Below are 18,856 nucleotides of genomic sequence, written 5' to 3'. Positions count from 1 at the left end.
ATACAAAGCTAACTGAACCATGTGCTGCATCAACGTGATAATAAAATATTATTCACTTTATTTCTAATAAATATTCCCAGCTTGAATCAGACAAGTTGAACATGAGCAGAGAAAAAGAAGGAAAATCCAAATATTCCTGTGTTCAGTTTTCTCCATTTTCAGGCCGACTGTGCCTCTAAACAGGAACATGAGCAGGAAGAGGCTGACGTGGATTCAGCAGGTGGAGGATGCCTAACATCAGCTGGAAAGATTTACTGTGACGTTTGTTTGCTGTTTTTGCCTCGTGCACGAGAACATCACTAAATAAACTCGAGACAGTTTTTAATATTTTATTGTTCAAGAGCAAAAAGACTGACGGACTGTGTTTAAGGTAACCTCACAAATGTCACACATGAAATATTCAGTGTTTATTTGCTGGTGTTGTGGAAGTTTTCCACTTAAATAAAGCCTGCAGACGAGCGGTAGCTAACATTCTTTAATCCAAACACACAAAGAACAGAAACAAACAGCTTGATGGAGAGCCTACATGACCGCGGGGCAGACGGTCAGCAGAGTCTCACTGAGCCTAGCATGGCTCTCAGTTAAATACCTTCTCCAGGAACTAAAGGCAGTACACAGCTGTTTCACACCTTAAGGTTCACACTCCCTTGCTACTTCCCAGAGTCCTCAAAGAGACAAAAGACTCTTCCTGTGGAGCTGTCTGCTTCCTCCAACATCCTTACTACACCCCCCACCATTTGTCTTAACGTATGAGTGTCAGACATGTTAAAATCCAGTGGCATTTTAAAATCTAGTGGTACATTTTGATGCTAATGTGTACTAATTTGGGGTAGATGACAAAAACTAAAACAGCGATGCGTTTTTTATTTTTCAGAAAACCCGTGGCAGCGGCTCGATGAAGAAGTTGGCAGACAAACCAACAATGCAACAGCGGACTCCATCATTGAGGTCCAGCGCTACTTAGTGGAGAGAAACATTCCAAGATCAGAGGATCCTTTAACGTACTGAGGGAATAGGAAGACATCTTATCCGAACCTTTCCCACCTGGCTTTACAGTTTTTGCACCCCAGCTTCATCTGTGCCCTGTGAGCGTGTTTTCCAAAGCTGGGGAAATGGTGTCAAAATATGCAATAGACTGAATGTAAAAACATTGGATGAACTTATTTTTCTGAATAGAAATTTATAATAAACTCTGAGTCAATTACATTTAAATGGGTAATATTACATTCACAATACTTTCATTTTAATTTTCACTTAATGACATTCACAATATATTTTAAAGATGTCAACAATATTTGCAATGTAAAAGATATAAAATGATTCCATGGAAAGTACCTTACAGTGTATACACGTATGACTAGGTCATTCAATCAGTGTCTGTTGTGAGTCTCAAGTAAGTTGCCTGCAATGATATTTCAGGTCCAGCAGGTGTCAGTATGGAGCAAAACAGCAACACTGTGTCGACACAGCATGGATACAGTTTGGGGAATGTGCTGAAACGCTTCACGAGGCCTCATCTACACATCACTAATATTTACTAATGAAATCTATAAGTGGTCTCCTAATTAATGACATTAGTAATCATCCACCTGTTTTTGCAGTGTATGACAGCAATTACAGGAAGCTCAAACAGGAAAATGCAATAAAACAGGTGAGTCCATAAATGCATTTAGAAGTTATTTACTTAAGCAAGCATGGGAGATATCTTAATAGAATTTCTTTTCATGTTAATGTAATTTTTCATCTAATTGAATACAATCTATTTGTGTATGATTGTCAGTCCAAAGAGGGGAACGTGAGGAGAAAGTACACAGCAAATCCAGCATGTCCAAATTAACACTGTCAGATTTGATTTCAACACTTTTAAAGTGTCTATATGGGTCCACACCAGAGAGTGTTAATTTAACTCTTTTTGGAGAGTTGGTATGTTAACTCTGATTTAGTGTTAAACACCAAATCTCTCTGGAGTTGATAATTTAACACTTGGTGTTAAGAGTTTATATATTAACTCTCAAAGAGTATTTTAGTTTAACTACGTAAGAGTTATCTTCTAATTAATTCTAAAAAGCGGGAATTTTACTGTTCTGAACTTCTAGAAATTTCTTTTGGAAATAAACATTTACTAAAAAGACGCAATGGTTTTTGAAAAACATTTATTCTGAACTGTGCACCACAATTTCAAAACATTTTCTGAAAGATGTAACAGTGTACACGTTTTCACTTTCATTAGAATTTCGTTTATCAAAAGGTCTGACATAGGTGAGCTGGTAAATGCAAATAATAGCATTCTCATCACTTATTTCAATAAATACAAAATACAATATGCATGTCCTTCATTCATCACTTTGTGGAACTTCAACGCACTTCTGCTCTCCCCCATATTCCATCTTCACAAGCGTATCCTATGTGGAGATTGAATAAAAATTAGTTGACACTAATTAATGGCACAAATCAATTGCAGCACAGTAAAAAAAAAAAAAAAAAAAAAAAAAAAAAAGGAATCCTTTTTGAGACATTACTTGTGTAAAGTATTTTCCCAAAAGATAAGGACACAGGCAACAGGTAGTACTGAACTAAATGTAAAACCTCAACCTTTTTCATTTTTACCTAAAACCGTGTGCACAAAACTCTGGAGGGATCTAAATGCTAACGTAGAACCCAGTCAGGACATCTGCTACTGCTGTTTGCTCGTTTTTTATGGGAGATCGTTTTCAGGCTTCAAGTAGCACCATTATATCAACATTTCACATTCTAGACATTGTTTTAGGTGTATTTGACCAAAAAATTTAACCGAAAATTCACATGCAAGCTTTTTTTCAAGGCTGTGGTATTTGCCGAAAACAATACCTTTCAGCTAGCTAAAACAGCGAGCGGTGCTATCAGCGAGCAACATGGCTAATGCCTTTCACACAGCTTTGTCTCAACTCCAAAGAGCCACAGAAGTAAAAGTTAATAATAATAATTGAAACAATCTTTGAAAAAATGACTTACCAAGCATGGCAAACAACTCAAATATGTAGAGCAAAATGTTCTGAAACGGCTTCACTTCAGCTTCGATCGGAGCCGTGCTGGGGGCGGAGTCTGTGAATTTACTCTATTAGTGTCATAGCCCCTCTAGGAGTTCAGAGTTAAGAGGTCAAGAGTTAATGTTTCCATTGTAACACCTCCAGATTTGAAATAGAAACACTCATTTTTAACACTCGATTTTAACTACTATCATTTTACACCTCAGAGTTACATTAAAAGCATGTGACTCTACTTAGAGTAAAATTAACTCTAAGACTACTAACACCAAAACATTTAACACTTTTAAATTTGCTGTGTACAAGGTCAGGAAGAACCATGTAAGAAAACAGACCGGGAACAGTGACAGGCACAACACAAACTGTTAAACTGACAAAGAGAAAAAACCTGATTTTACTCACAATCTGGAAGTTGTGTCCTCCCTATATTAAAGCTGCTGTACAGAATCTGCTAAACAAACTGGGTTGAAACTTTTTGACCCTCTTTAACAACATTCCAACATAACATTATCATTGATCGGGGAGATTAATGATATATTTTTATGTGGTTCAGCCACAACTCTACTAAAACCTCAGCCAGTAACAGGTCGGCCAACTTTTGGACCGTCCAGTTGTCTGTATGACTGCCACAGTACGTACATCACATTTGCACACAAAGTGCCAAACAGCCCTGGTGGAGTGAGGAGCTGTAAAGAGAAGCAGATGCTCTGTTTCTAAAAATGTTTTAAGCTTGTTTCAAAGATTCTGTACAGCAGCTTTAAATGTTTTCCAAAAGCACACAGACACTTATCAGTGTTTCTCACACTTTTTACAGTGTGAACCACCTGAGAAAATGTGAAGCTCTCCTAAGGACCACTATGAAAGCATGAAAGTCATAAATCACAACACAAAATTATTATTATTAAATTAGTAAAATTAGTGTCTGCAGTAAAGATTTTTTCATACATGGTATACATTCTACCACAGGCAAAGTTGCCTCCATTTTTATAGTTTTTATTAATATTTTGTAATAATTTATTTGTAATAATTTATTGTTTTGGGAGTATTTTTTATGTATCCTTATTATATTATACATACACATTAAAAGTGAATCTCTGTCCAAAAAATGCACTCAGTTTACCTTTCACTCACTATGAGCATCATTCATAATTTTCCCCCAGTAATTAAGGTTAGGATATGTATTTTTTCTATTCCAATCCATTCTTCTTTTGCAGCATTTAAATAACCTTGATCAGATTTAATGGTTTTGTTACAGACTTCTCAAAAAAGTGTTTTTCTTTTCTTTCACAAATGTGGGAGTAAATTGTTAAAATGTACAAAACGGTGATGTCATGTTTTGTGACGAGGACCCAGGCACAGAGAGACTTGATGAATTTAAGAATCTTATGATTTAATAAAGAAATTTGCAGACTTGCACAGAGATGGTAAAATTATGATGACTGATAACGGAGATGAGGACAGGGAGGAACAGGGGTTTAAATGCACCAAAGTGACAGTCAGAGAGAACTCGGGACAACATTTAAGGATGCAGGGACTGACAGAGACAGGTTTATCTTGCCTGGCTGGGCAGCTCTCTGGGTGCTCAGCACCCCCAAAGCTCTGATCCTAGAATCGCCCCTGCTGGATCACCCCTGTTTGAAATGATATGATATACGACTGTCAGTGAAGCAGCAAACTTTGTGAAAAAACCCAACACTTCACATTCTCTAAAGGGGTCTCGAACTCCAGTCCTCGAGGGCCGCTGTCCTGAAGCTTTTCCATGTGTCTCTGTTGCAACACGCCTGAATACAATTAGTAGGTCATTAGCAAGACTATAGAACGTGACTGCATGCTGAGGTGGTGATTCAGCCATTGGATTCATGTTACAGCAGCTCATGAGTGAATGAATATGGTGCAATAAAAGTACTTTTAGAAGTATATTTTTCCAAACACTTACATTAACTTAAATTTACTTGAGTAGGGTTAGGGGTTGCCACTTCAGCATGCAGTCAAGTTCTATACTCTTGCTAATTTTACTCATTTTACTCAGGTGTGTTGCAACAGGGACACATGGAAAAGCTTCAGGACAGCGGCCCTCGAGGACTGGAGTTCGAGACCCTCTAAACGTTTGGCCACAGCTGTAGATGACACTATCAGTGCTCGTTCGCTCTTGTCAATAATTACATTTCTGGGGAGGATCCAAGATGGCAGAGTGACTAGCAACCTTACTGCAGGGGTCCGAACGTTTTTGGTTTTCTTTTGTCCTGAAACTGTGAAATTATAAAAAGCAATAACCGTTTTTTGTGCACGTCAACCAACTACGGAAGAACTAACAGGACACCAACTCTACCGTAATTATTCCGTCTTTTTTTTTGATAACTGTCCTGTTTCCATCTGCTTCAAGGAAGGCTTCTCCGAAAAGATCTCCAAGGAGACTCATTTGGCGGAGGCAGACTCAAAGTTGTGTAAAACACAGTGGGGTGAATCTGTTTTCTTTAGTAATGGTACGTCTCAGCTGGAGTGAGGATTTTATTTAATAGGTTTCTGGGAAATGTCATGGACTGTGAAAGTGATTCTGATGGTCACTGGCTGATGGTAGTGTCAGAGATTAATGGTTCTAACTACATTTTGTTGTGCGTGTATGGTTATACTAATAGAGCTCAGAACAAGAAACTTTTAACCTTCCTCTGTGAAAACGGGAGCAATGGAAGATAAGCTAATTTTGTTGACAAGGTTATTGTGGGAGGAGACTGTAGCTCCCGATCCCGCTTTAGACCGTTTTCCATCTTGGACTTCATGTCTCAGTTTTGATGAAAGTATTCTTAATTTGGTCAACACAGTCAGTCTGTGTGACTATTGGAGGCTGAATAATCCTCTGTGTCTCTGTATACTTGGTTTCATTCATCTAACAATGGTTCCAGAATTGATTACTGGTTAATCTCTGACAGTTTGATCAACGACATCTCCAAGTGGGAAATCTCAGCTTCCTCTCTAACTGATCACTGTTTGATTTCCTTGTCCATCTCATTAACCACGGTGAAACATCCTTATTTAGAAATTTAACAACAGCCTTCTGCATAATGACAACTTCTGCCTTGAAGTGAGAAATCTAATGGCCCAAATCAACAAATTAGATGTCACATGTGAGCAAATGGGAATGGTTTAAATTCCAAGTTAAACAGATGGCAATTCAAATGAACAAATCCACTGCTAAAGAGAAAGGACAGGAGCAACAAACCATTATTGAGAGAATTAACAGGTTATGCTGCAAACAGGATTTATCACTGGACAAACAAATACATCTAAACAAGTTTCAAACTCAAGTGGGCAAACTGTTCTTAGAGAAAGCTAACGGCGCCTATGTTCGTTCAAGAGCCTGATGGGTTGAAGAGGGTGAGAAAAACTCTTCCTGCTTCTTTAATTTAGAGAAACACAGACAAGCAAAAACGAAGATTCAATCACTGAATATCAAGGGGGTCTGACTGAGGACCAAGACAAAGTAAATGAGGAAACAGTTCAATTTTACAGTAACATTTACAAGTCAAACTATTCAGCAGAGAATGTGTTTCTGGAAAGTCTTAGAGCCGGGGTGTCGAATTCAAGGCCTCGAGGGCCGGTGTCCTGCAGGTTTTAGATCTCACCCTGGGTCAACACACCTGAATCACATGATTAGTTCATTACCAGGCCTCTGGAGAACTTCAAGAGATGTTGAGGAGGAAATTTAGCCATTTAAATCAGCTGTGTTGGATCAAGGACACATCTAAAACCTGCAGGACACCAGCCTTCGAGGCCTGGAGTTTGACACCTGTGTCTTAGAGGCTTTATTGGAACATTGGACAAAAGTGTGAAGGATCGTATGGAGGGTAAACTTGTAACTGAACAAATGCCCAGGGGTAAATCACCAGGAATTGATGGGCTAACGGTGTATTTACTATTTACATACTTAGAATGTATCTCATCAGTGAAACAAGGTCTCATCACTTTAATCCCAAAACCCAACAAAGACAAACTTCTTTTGGATATTTGGAGACCCATAACCCTTCTGTGCAATGATTATAAATTATTGGCTCACGTTTATGCAAACGTTTAAATGAATGTTTAACACACTTAGATGACGAGTGTCAGTCAGCTTTTATAAAAAGAAGAGACACACACAGTGACATTAGATGATTTTTATGAATGTGAATTTTTATCTAGTCATATTGTGTTCATGCAGTCTGGAGTAAACAAAGAACTAAAGCAGACACGTGTTACTTCATCTTTTATCTTTATTCTTATTTTACATGTTTCATTGTTAGGCATTAGGTTTATTTGTAGTAGTCCTTGCCAACTTCTCTCCCTCCTCCATGTTACTGTGTCAGCATCTATTTAGGATTGGGAGTGCAACAGAAAGTAAGGAAATCCAAAGTACCATTAAAACCAAGAGAGGATCTTATATTTCAGAAGAAGGGATTATTAAAAAGAATTCAAAAGAAATGACCTCGATGCCATGCATGATTTAGGAACCCTAGAGAGCACTTTGCAAAATAACACATTTTGCACACTTAATTTCACCCTCTGATGGGCCAAGCTACGACTGTCATACTTAATGTTTATATTAAGTGTTGTACGAGAAATATAAGAAACATAATGTGATTGAGTTGCATTTAATTTTTTTAAATTTAGTAGCACCTGATGTTTAGCAGGTAAACAGTTAGTATTGTGCACTAAGAAAAACCTGCCCCTCTCTTCTTTTGAATATACACTGCTCCAAAAAATAAAGGCAACACTGTAACAACACAACGTAACTATGAGTCAATCACACTTCTGTGAAATCAAACTGTCCACTCAGGAAGCAGCACTGGCTGACAGTTTCACCTGCTGTTGTGCAAATTGAATCGACAATAGGTGGAAATTAGCGAGACATCTCCAATAATAAAGGAGTGGTTCAGCAAGTGGTCACCACAGACCACTTCCCAGTATCTGTGCCACTGGTTCCCAATCGTTTTTTTGCTGGGCCCCCCTTCGTTTTACAAGAAAATCTCCCCCCACAAACCCATCCTTCAGCCAACCATTTATTGCTTTCAACCCCCTTTGCAGTTTATTTCACACCTCAAACCTTTTTTAAACAATTAAATAAATAAAAGTAAACTGTAATCAATTATAGGGAGCAGTAAAATAATCTAACTCTTTTACACTCCATCCACACCTACACGGGTATTTTAGAAAATGCAGCTTTTCTATGCATTTGGGCCTTTCATCCACACGTAAACGGCGTTTTGGGTCGCTGTTCTTGACTTTTCATGAATACCCGTGTACGTGTGGACGTAGCCTTAAATAACAGAAAAACAAACCATCTTTATGGCGTCATTATTTTACGTGTAGTTGGGTTTTTTTCTCCTGTGTAATAATATTCAACATTAAAAAGAAAAAAATGATGTTATTTGTATCCCGCTGTAACTTTACTGTATAAAGAGCAAACATCTCCAAAATTTCATGAGTAGTTAGTTTTGTGTTTGTGAACTAAAACTCAAGAATGTGGGACCTTGTTTGTCCGTGATTTGGAGAGCCCAGCGCTGCTCCCGACGCAGGGGAAACTAATTCTGTAGGGAGACCTACCTCGTCACTTGTGCAGGTGAAGCCAAAGGGAAGATGTGCTTCATCATATTTTCTAGTCTTTGGCTTGGAGGGAAGTTGGTTTGGAAACATATTTGGCGATTCTTCATCTCCTGCTTTGTGTTTGTGTGGGAGCTGTTACGGATTCAAATATTGGGGATGGATACAAGAGGAAAACCCAAATAACAACACTGGTCCGGCCGGGTCAAGTCAAACGATGATTTAATGAACACACGCGTGGGAGATGGACACCATACAGCAGACAGCATCAGATCTCAAAATGGTGGAGCCTTGATCAAACTCTTATAGCCTCTAGTGGCCCCCACCTAATCATAAAAGCCTAAACATTCTTTCTCACACAGCTCCTAAGCTACGACCTTGGCTCCCTGTTTATCTGCTCCTGATGAGATGGGGCAGTATGCTCTGTTCTCTTCTAACCAGACAAATAAGGCGATGACTTTCTGTGAACAATATTTTCTTATAACTCAGCAGTATAATGCATCATAATACAATATCATTCATTCACAATAAATCAGCAGTCTAATGTAATGCAAATCAGTTTACCAAATGTAATAGTTATCACCTTCTTCTAATTCAGGAGCATAATGCAAACTAAAACTACATAATAATTCACAATCTTTAATTAGGGGTCTAACATGGCATAAAGTAATATCATAATCCCACAATTCCCCCTGTTGAGCTCTTTAGACTTAAAGAGCTCACTTACACCCTGCAATCCAGTGTTGCCGGGTTCATTTCTTCTTACTCCTCAGGCCCTTTGTCCCCCTGTTGGGTGAACCATATGTGAGATGACCTCTGTGTTTGCGCAGTTCAGATGCAAGAAAAACTTTTATTACAACAACAACAGTAGGTACAGATGATACTCCCATCACTCCCCAGTTCTCCCACAGCTTTATTTCGGCGCTACCTTATACCCTTCAAACGTACTCAGACTAGAACCTCTGTCCGAGGAGCTTTTAACCTTTATTTTATTGCTGTAGCCACCAGTGTCTTCCAGTCGGGTGATCCTCTGCTCTTCTTCCTTCAACATCAGGGGTTAGACAACCCTTCAGTCGTTGCACAGATCAGGGGATTATTCTGCCCCGATTTCAAACAATGATCTGTGTATTCTGGGATCACAGCTGTGTTCCCCAGGAAAAGGAACAGAAAGGTGTTCTCCTTATGACCAACAGTCTCTCGAACATCGTTGGTCTGGTGTTCCTGGATTTCCGCCAACCCCTTCATGGTTATTGCTGTGTTTATGGGATCCATCCTTTTGAGGTGACTAACTGGAGCCCAAAATGCCATGACACTTGAACCCAGTTGATGTTTCCGCAGTCACCGTGTCTGTCTCTGCTGCCAAGGATCCTCGTATATCTGTGACCTCATCTGGTGTCTGTTCCTTTCTCTGTAAGAGACAGAAAACCAAAACACCTCTCTTCCTAGCTCTAACAATCTAATGTTGCTGTCTACTGATCTTTTGGTGATTCAGAATTTGTTTAGAATATTCAGAATGTCCCAAGGACTTATCCTAATTTAGTGTATGTGTGTGTAAGCGTGTTTGCATTTAGCCCGCTGCACTCAAGGCATTTCTTACACTTTATCAGTCCGGACTATCGCCGAACGAAGCTTATGACCTTCAAAAAACCGAGTGCCAACTCATTATAAGCACATTTGCAAGATATGTATGAAAATGATTAAAAACACTCCTTCTAATAAAGGACATCAAAAACAAATTAGCCATTTCTAATTCTAACATGTGTCAATTCAATGAAGCTAGAAAATTAAAAGAACAGGTTAGTGACCTCGTATCTTAGAAAGTATCAGACTTTCTCCTATCCAGTGTCGTTGCTCCAGTCTTGTTATTCTGTGTTAGGGAATGAAATCAATTTAATTGTCATGTCAGATCTGTTCAACTCCTGGCTCCGCCCAGAGCCTGCGTCTTCACAATCGTCTACAAACAAAACCTGTATTATTATGAACTTCACTTCAACATGAACTTGTTGACTACTTTTGACACCTGTAGATAGAAGATTAACATGAGGTTATAACAATCACTGTAATACAAATGTTAATATGTCAGTAGCTTCAATAAATGTTCAATGCAATGGTTGTTATATGATTCTGATGTAACAATAATGCTGATGCTACAATAACAGTAAAACACACCCTTTTTATCCCTTACTGACCACAGCAGGGGCATCTATGTTTTAATTCAGCCATGAAGCTCACCTGATTCATCACTGAGCCCCACCGGCACTGGCATCTGACAGGGTGGTGCTGCATATTCTTCCTTTAATGTCACTATTTTCAATCTGTTAATTAGAGTGCTTAAACATGAAGTAGACTACGTCCACAACAAGTCAATACAACTGTGAATGTGGCCAATTATCAATCTATTACCAATCAATAACAAATGACAGCTTTTATTTTATGCATGCTTTTAGTCAACCACTCACCCACAGGATCTCCAATCCCAGAAAATTCCTTCTCCTCATTTAATGAGTCTGTCCTCCTTCCATGCCCTGGTAACTGGTCCATCCAGAGCTGTATCATTATGAAATATACATACAACAAGCCAAACCACACCTTGGTCACACCAACCCTTTTCCGCCCTGAAGATGTCCAACGCCATCTTAGTCTGGACTGTCAAAGGTGACTTTAACGCTGACTGTTCCGACAATCCCTTTTATAACATTTCCTGGTCAGATTAGCCAATCCCTGCACACTGGAATAAACATAATCAACATGATCAACATTTTTCCTGCGTGTTTTTCACCATCTTATTGATTCCAACGCTCCATCCTTATGTGGTTTGCTACATTATGTTTATCTAGAACTCCACTCTGTCTATAAATGTTTGAAGAATTTTTCATGTTTGGGGTCAAGTTTTAAGAATTTGACCATACGTGAAATTAATGGTGTTATTGTAACATGGTAGACCAGTGTGCCTGTGTTAATTCAGCTCCATATTATTGTGTGAAGTTGCACTGGGTTGGGAGTGGTTTTTTGTGTGTGTGTCACATTTTTGGTGAGCCAATGGCTGGAATGGGGTTGGACTAATTAGAGGCAGGTGTACTTGATTGCACTGATACACTGGTCTACTTATAGCCCACACTACAAACACTGCTGTGTCATTTTGTCTCTCTGTGCATGTATGTAATGTGATAGTCTGATATGTTTGGGATGGATGGGTTTTGCGCTATGAATTTTATACTGAAGGTGTCATTTTGTCTCTCTGTGCAGGCCAGGGCCTATTATATGCCACAGCCTAAAGGCAGCACAGTTGCACAGGTTGGAGTGATCACTGGCTATATGCTTGCAGGGTAGTGGGTCTCCAAGGACAACTTCTACCCCTGTTAAAGGCAACATGTGGAGTGCAACTGGCCATGTGGCATAGCTGGCTCTGGCCTTGGGACTGTGTGTTTTTATTTGCTTCATGAATGGGACACTGGACTGTTTTATCTTTTATCTCTTGATATTTTTTGTCACTAAATTATCTTTTAGAATTTTATTGACTGTCATCGTTTTGCCCACGACTGAGACGGTTGGTCAGACCTAAAATCTTTCTTTGGGTGTGTTACATTATCACCCCCATCGGGGCTTACCTTTCCCACTTCTGATGATATTCCTCCCTATTCTTTGCAAGTACCCGCTTTTGGTGGCGAGAAACTGTTGGTGTGGTCAAGTGGGCGCTGTAAAAACAAAAGCTCAGGACAGAACAGTTATCAGTCATGTACTTCATACAAAATTAGCATATATTGAATTTCATATTGATCCTCTGAGTGTAATGGTACATTTTAATTTATCAAAGCTAAACACAATAATTTTTCTTTATTTTGCTCTTGTTCTTGTGCAGCACCACATCTCAGCACATGCCCCTGTCGGTTCTATCTTACTTTTCTAAATTATTGACTATTTCAATGGAGAACCTAAATGATGTGGACCAGTGTTTGTCATTACATATCTCTATTTTGAATGTGACAAGTCTATCCTTCCCCTGTTATTCATAGACATCAGTAGAGTTTTTGTCTTTATCTATCAAAATTAATTGGCTTTTTTTACAGTGGCCTGCTATGGTTAATAATAACATGTTCAGTCTTGAGTGAAATCAAAGCTTCTCTTCACTTTAGCATTTAACATTCCCAACAATATAATGTGATACATTAATCGAAACACAGCTAATAAAACCCAATTTTCTTAATGGAAACATCAGTAGCTCAAAATTAGCAACCAAAGGGTTAAGTCTGCAGTTCACACTCATGTGAAGCTACAGCCTCCCCCTTTAGTCTCTGTCCTCCTACTCCTGCAAAAACAAAACAAAGCGAGACAAAACATCCACCCTTCTTTTACAGGCGGGGTGAATTGTTTGTGGACATTTACTAATCCTAAAGTCGGTACCGTTTTTGTCTCAGTATCAAGTCAGTTAAAACTTTTAGTCGTCAGTCCATCACAGTCCAGTCACATGCATACATTCACACACATTCATACCAGATATTGCTGATAATGGAGTCTCACGCGCAACCTATTCGAGCCTCCATCACCAGCAAGATGACGTCATCATTTTAAAGGGAAAACAGTTCCTTGTTTTTTGGACTTGATTGACTCGCTGCAATCCTTTTAGGTTCAGGACTTCTCATGTGATCTATGTCCCATATAAGTGAATTTCTCCAGAGCCCATTATAATCATGGAGAAAAATACTTTGCAACTGTTTTCAGTAAGAATGTTTTATAGCGCTTTAAAGTTCAATCTCTCAGGCCTGGATTAAAGAGCTGATTTGTTAAATCAGGAACTCACAGAATACCAAAATATCACCACCGGTGGATCACTCCTCTCAGATGTTCTTATTTCAGTGCACTGTAACAAAAGCAAAAACAAACGTAACCAATCAAATACTCATATAATAACAAATACTGGGGCCCGTTGGAAACATGTCCAAACATAAAACCATCTTTCTCTCTCTTAGAGAAAGAAAACAATCCAAACCTCACTGATAAAATCAACCTAGTGTTAAGCAAAACCCAAAATCAACCAAAACTTCACCAGAAAGTTTTTCTCCGTCCCGGGACAATATTGTGTAAGCATACAGGTACCGTAACTTCTTTTTGCACTGACAAAAAACATGTTGGACTTATTTGATTCAATAGTGGACACTAGTTGCACACAAATGTTTTGCTTTGGTAAAAACTTAAACAACTGAGTTAAATCAACACAACCTTTTCATATTCAGTAAACCTGTGCATTTTGTGTTCATATTACACGATTAAGACATGTTCAGATGGAGTAAGTTGAGCTCCTGGAATATTTTAATCCTTCACAATTCTGTCATTTTATTTCAACACTATTCAATAACTTTTATCCAAATTCTACTTGGTCCCTTAAATACTACATGTTGTCTTCATATTGCCTATGGTTCCACAAAGTCTAAATTCTGGTTACCATAAAAATTGAATGGGTCTACCACAACTACCATCCTCCTATCTTTATCTTGATTGCAGGAGGGCTGGGAAATAACTCTAAAGTGATAGGTTACGAGGCAGGGTGCACCCCGAACCGGTCACCAGTCTATCACCTAGAAACAAACAACCATTTACACTTACATTCACGGATAATTTAGAATCATCAATTAACCTAGCTCTAACAGCTTCATGACTTTTCACTGTGGCAGGAAACCAGAATACCCAGAGAGAAACCACTGCAAACTAGCCAGACTGTGGACTTGCACCCAGGACCTTCTTACTGTGGAGCAACAGCACTCACCAGCATGCCAACAATGTAGGAAATACAGAGAAGCTATGATTTCCTGTTGAATTTTGTACAGATCTTTAAAGCCTGAGGCAATTGTGTTAAATACACGTGGGATGCTTACGTAAATCCAAGGGCTGGCCCCCTTTTCTTCTTTTTGTTTTATATTTTATTATTGTTATTATTTTTATTTATTTTTATTTTTTTTTCAGTGTGTTCCTCCTTCAATTAAATCTCAGTCACAAACATGTGGTGCTCCGAAATAAGGCTCACACCGTTAATTCATCATTTTCACTCTGTACCACTGCTCCTTATCAGGCTGTGTGAAGCACAGTAAACAATTCAGTCGAGGCCTTGAGCCATAAACAGACATCACTCACAGACATTGTTTTCATAACCAAACTGCTTTAGACCCTGTCCCCTAAATCTACACAAATGCCCTCTGGGTGACATGAAATGCATTTAACCAATTAACAATCAATGGCTTCTTGTTGTTGTAACAAATTCTGTATTTGGACGTTTGTGTGCAGCATTTTGCGTATCAGCATAGCATTTGTTAGTAAAGCATTCTTCATTGCATCAGCGTGTGTGTATCACTCTTCATTGCACAAACATGTATATGTATGTGTGTGTGTGTGTGTGTGTGTGTGTGTGTGTGTGTGTGTGGATCACTTCTCAGTGAATTGAATCAGCATTTCGATTTATGTGCGTGTGTGTGTCATTTCTCAGTCAATCAACGAGTGCATATGTGTTCATATGTGTGTTTCTCTTAATTCTGAGTCAGTGTATGTATATGTGTGTTTTTGTGTGTGTGTTTGTGTTCATCACTTTCCTGTTCTGGTGTTCTGGGTAAACCAGGGCCTGAAGCGCGTGCCCTGGGGTCCTGCCCTCCCCCTTTTCAGTCCGTTTGGGTCCATTGGTGCTGCTGCCCAAAGTTCTGTCCATACTGGTTCTGGCCCCAATTGAGGCAGTCCTTTTCTCCAGTGTCTTGCATCTTCTCCTTGTCCAGCTCCTCCTTAACTTGACCCTTTTTGCTTCTGTAGCTCCTTCAGGGTTTGCTCCTGCTGTTGGAGCTTCTCGTCAGGTTTGACAACCTCCTGCTCCAGCAAGCTCCGGCCTGATTTTAAGTCCTGTATCTGGGACTCCAAGCCTGACTGATGGGTTCGATTAGCAGCCAGCTCCTCCTGAGCCATGCTCAGTTTCTGCTCTGATGTCTTGAGCTCTCACTGAGGGCAGAAACCTCAGAGTCTTTTCCGTACACGTCAGATTGAAGTTTATTGATGTTTTCCTTGCTTTGTTCCACGGCCTTCTGCAGCCCTGCTGTCCGGCTCTTCTCAGAGGTCAGCTCCTGGCTGAGCCCCGACACCTGTGCCTTCAGCTTATGTTCTTCTGCTGCTTTTGTCCAATCTGAGGTGCCTTCTGACCTCAGTTACTCCTCCTGTCTCTGGCACGCCCTTTTTGCTGCCCGATCCTCCGTGTTGGTCCATCACTGTCCTGCACAGTTTTAATGCAGAGTTGTTAAGGTCAGCATTCTTTTGCTCGGCCTCACCTTTCATCCGGGCTTAATAGGCGTCTCGTCACAGCTCTGTCAGCTGAAGCCGTCTGGAAATCTCCCCCGTGTAGTGAAACGGGCCTTAGATTTAACGTTCTCCGTCTCCGCTGCATGAGATCTTTCCCGCAGCACTGTTGACATTCTCAGGCTGTTGTTGTGAGTCCAGCTGCTGTAGCATTTGGTCAGGGTCACATCAAAGATGGTAGAGGGAAGAGCAAAGATGGTAGAGGGGAGAGCAGGAGTCCAGGTCAGCCTCGGCTTTCCGGGCCGACAAAGCAGCCTGTAATCAAGCATAAAGAGAAAAAACAAAAACAAAACAAAAACAGACGAACAGGAAAATGATGTTGTTTTGGCTGTGTTATTCAGAGAGGGGCCAGGCCCTGTGTCAGCCTTCTCCCCCCCTTTTTTTTGTTTTTTCTCACTATATAATCAAGTCATAACCCACCAAGTTGACAGGACAACACAGGTACACGTTAAAATTCTTAAGATCATGTTTAATAATTCAAAAAAGGAATTTTATTTCATTCAGTAATCACTTGTATTAATCAATCAGAGGAAAACATGTCACAATTTGACTCTTTTAACCACTAAATTTGTTGTTTCATCACTGGTTTGTCATACCAGTGTCTGTCTTTTTGAAGTCAAGTTGTTGTCCTGCAACCCAGAGAGTTTAATTGTTAGTAGTGGATAAACTTTATCATTTAACATCAGGTGTATGTTAAGTTTCGCTGCTTTAACCTTGCTGGAAAATCTTCACGTGTTCATGAATGTAAGCTGTTTCTTCATTGCGTGTATGTACGTTTGTGGGTGGGTTATTTTAACTTTTTCTCAAACAAGGCATTTCTCTAATTGTGTGTGTTTTTAATTTTGTTTCCCAAATTTTGATTTCCCACCTTAAATAACAGCATTCCATGTCTTCAGCCAGGAATTAGAGCTTGCTTGTGAGATTCAGGGACACATGGTGCCAAAAACAATTCAGTGAAAAACTTGCCTGAAAATTTCCAGTGATGGTAGCCGATAACTGGAGGAGAACATGTCCTTTAAGCTTCTTTTTCGGGTGGGGACAAAGTGAGAGGTCAAACTGTAAAATTTTGAGCCAGAGCTTGGCCTGTGTGTCGTCCCAGTTTTGTTAATCTATCCTTTTGCTGCTGTACTCAGGTTTCCAGGTTGAGAGAAATCCACCTGTATTAAGAGACTAAAACATTCATTTACTATTTTTCTTAAAACATCCATTTAATTCATCTACCTAGATTTTACTCTCTCTCTTGGTGCATAGTTCACACAGTCAGGCAGCTGCCTTTTATGGGCATGCACATTTCCGGTCACTTACCCCCAGCAGCTGCGAAGCCGTCTCTCCTATATCAAAACTCAGCCAAACATTAAACATTCACCGTAGTGATTTAAAACTTTATTTGTAATATTATAATCAGCAAAATCAGCGTTTTAATTACAGGCATGTATCATTGTTTGTAAATCATACGTATATAAAACTCAATAACACGCTAAACAGGAAGTCCTCTGTGGGCTTCACAGCAGCCACCTCATTTGCATGTTCACACACTATCTAAAAATAGCTTGCAGCGCTGCAACGCGCTGTCGTCACACACAGCCTCGTTTCACACTCAACTCTCTATTATATTACAAAGACGTCTTATATTTACAATCACTCTCAGGCCTGAAAGTTTTAGCGCCTACACAATTTTGACAAATTTAAGATAACGGATTCAACTGAAGAAAGTCCAACTTTTTTGTAATCAATTAACCAGTATCAGACTCTAACTGTATCTGGCCTCATCTCTAAAGTCCCTAAGTCAATTTTCAGTGCCCAAAAAAGCGCAGATACCGTTCAACACGGTAAGTGGTGCAACCACTAGTTATTCTGGAGTGCCCCAAGCTCCACAGTGACCAACTGACTATCCCTCAAAGAGGACAAGGCCTAGGCGTCCCTGGCCTTGGCAAGCGTTACCTCTGAGCACTGCGCCTCCTAGTGGACTCTAACCACCGTTCTAACAAAATTTATAATACTTTTAAACAACAGACAACACCCAAAAACAAGAGTATGACTGATGCAGATGCAACGTTATCGACATTTGAGACTCTCACTCGCAAAATGACCAACAGAAATGCAATCTTTAGACTAATTGAGACTCTAACTCACAAAATGACCAATTCCCTATCCAACTACCTGAGACTCTAACTCAGTATTATTTTCCTTTACCTTGGGACTCTAACCCAATATTATTACCTTTACCTTAGTTCAAATTTCAACACTCATGAGATTTTTTATCAAAATCAAAACAGGCCTTCACCAGTAATTTCAGTGAGTAGGCTTTTAATTTATACAGTCCAATTTGGCACAGTTTGGATTTACATTCAACAGGTTGTGCCTCACCTTTAGATATGCCGGCTTGCCCACTCACGTCAGACCACTGGCTCGTGCCTGCCCGTTCAACCACCTCGGACCGTCCAAACCTCCAAAACTTCCATCCCAATACCACAGGACGAGCCCCCAAAACTGTTACGGATTCAAATATTGGGAATGGATACAGGAGGAAAACCAAAATAACAACACTGGTCCGGCCGGGTCAAGTCAAACGATGATTTAATGAACACACGCGTGGGAGATGGACACCATACAGCAGACAGCATCAGATCTCAAAATGGTGGAGCCTTGATCAAACTCTTATAGCCTCTAATGGCCCCCACCTAATCATCAGAGCCTAAACATTCTTTCTCACACAGCGCCTAAGCTACGACCTTGGCTCCGTGTTTATCTGCTCCTGATGAAATGGGGCAGTATGCTCTGTTCTCTTCTACTCAGACAAATGAGACGATGACTTTCTCTGAACAGTATTTCTTATAATTCACAGTATAATGCATCATAAAACAATATCATTCATTCACAATAAATCAGCAGTCTAATGTAATGCAAATCAGTTTACCAAATGTAATAATTATCAC

The 18,856-nt window shown here is 39.7% G+C and overlaps 1 protein-coding gene across 5 annotated transcripts in view; it reads left to right on the top strand.

Annotated features, from left to right (window-relative positions):
* LOC146510784 (protein NLRC3-like) overlaps positions 1–18,856 on the top strand; it is a 161,617-nt gene that overhangs the window by 33,268 nt on the left and 109,493 nt on the right. The gene's annotated exons all lie outside the window — the stretch shown is intronic.

This window comes from Neolamprologus multifasciatus, chromosome 9, assembly GCF_963576455.1.
Source record: "Neolamprologus multifasciatus chromosome 9, fNeoMul1.2, whole genome shotgun sequence".
NCBI classification, from domain to species: Eukaryota; Metazoa; Chordata; class Actinopteri; order Cichliformes; family Cichlidae; genus Neolamprologus; species Neolamprologus multifasciatus.
Note: the sequence above shows the minus strand (reverse complement) of the source record. Positions and strands in the feature narration are given on the sequence as shown.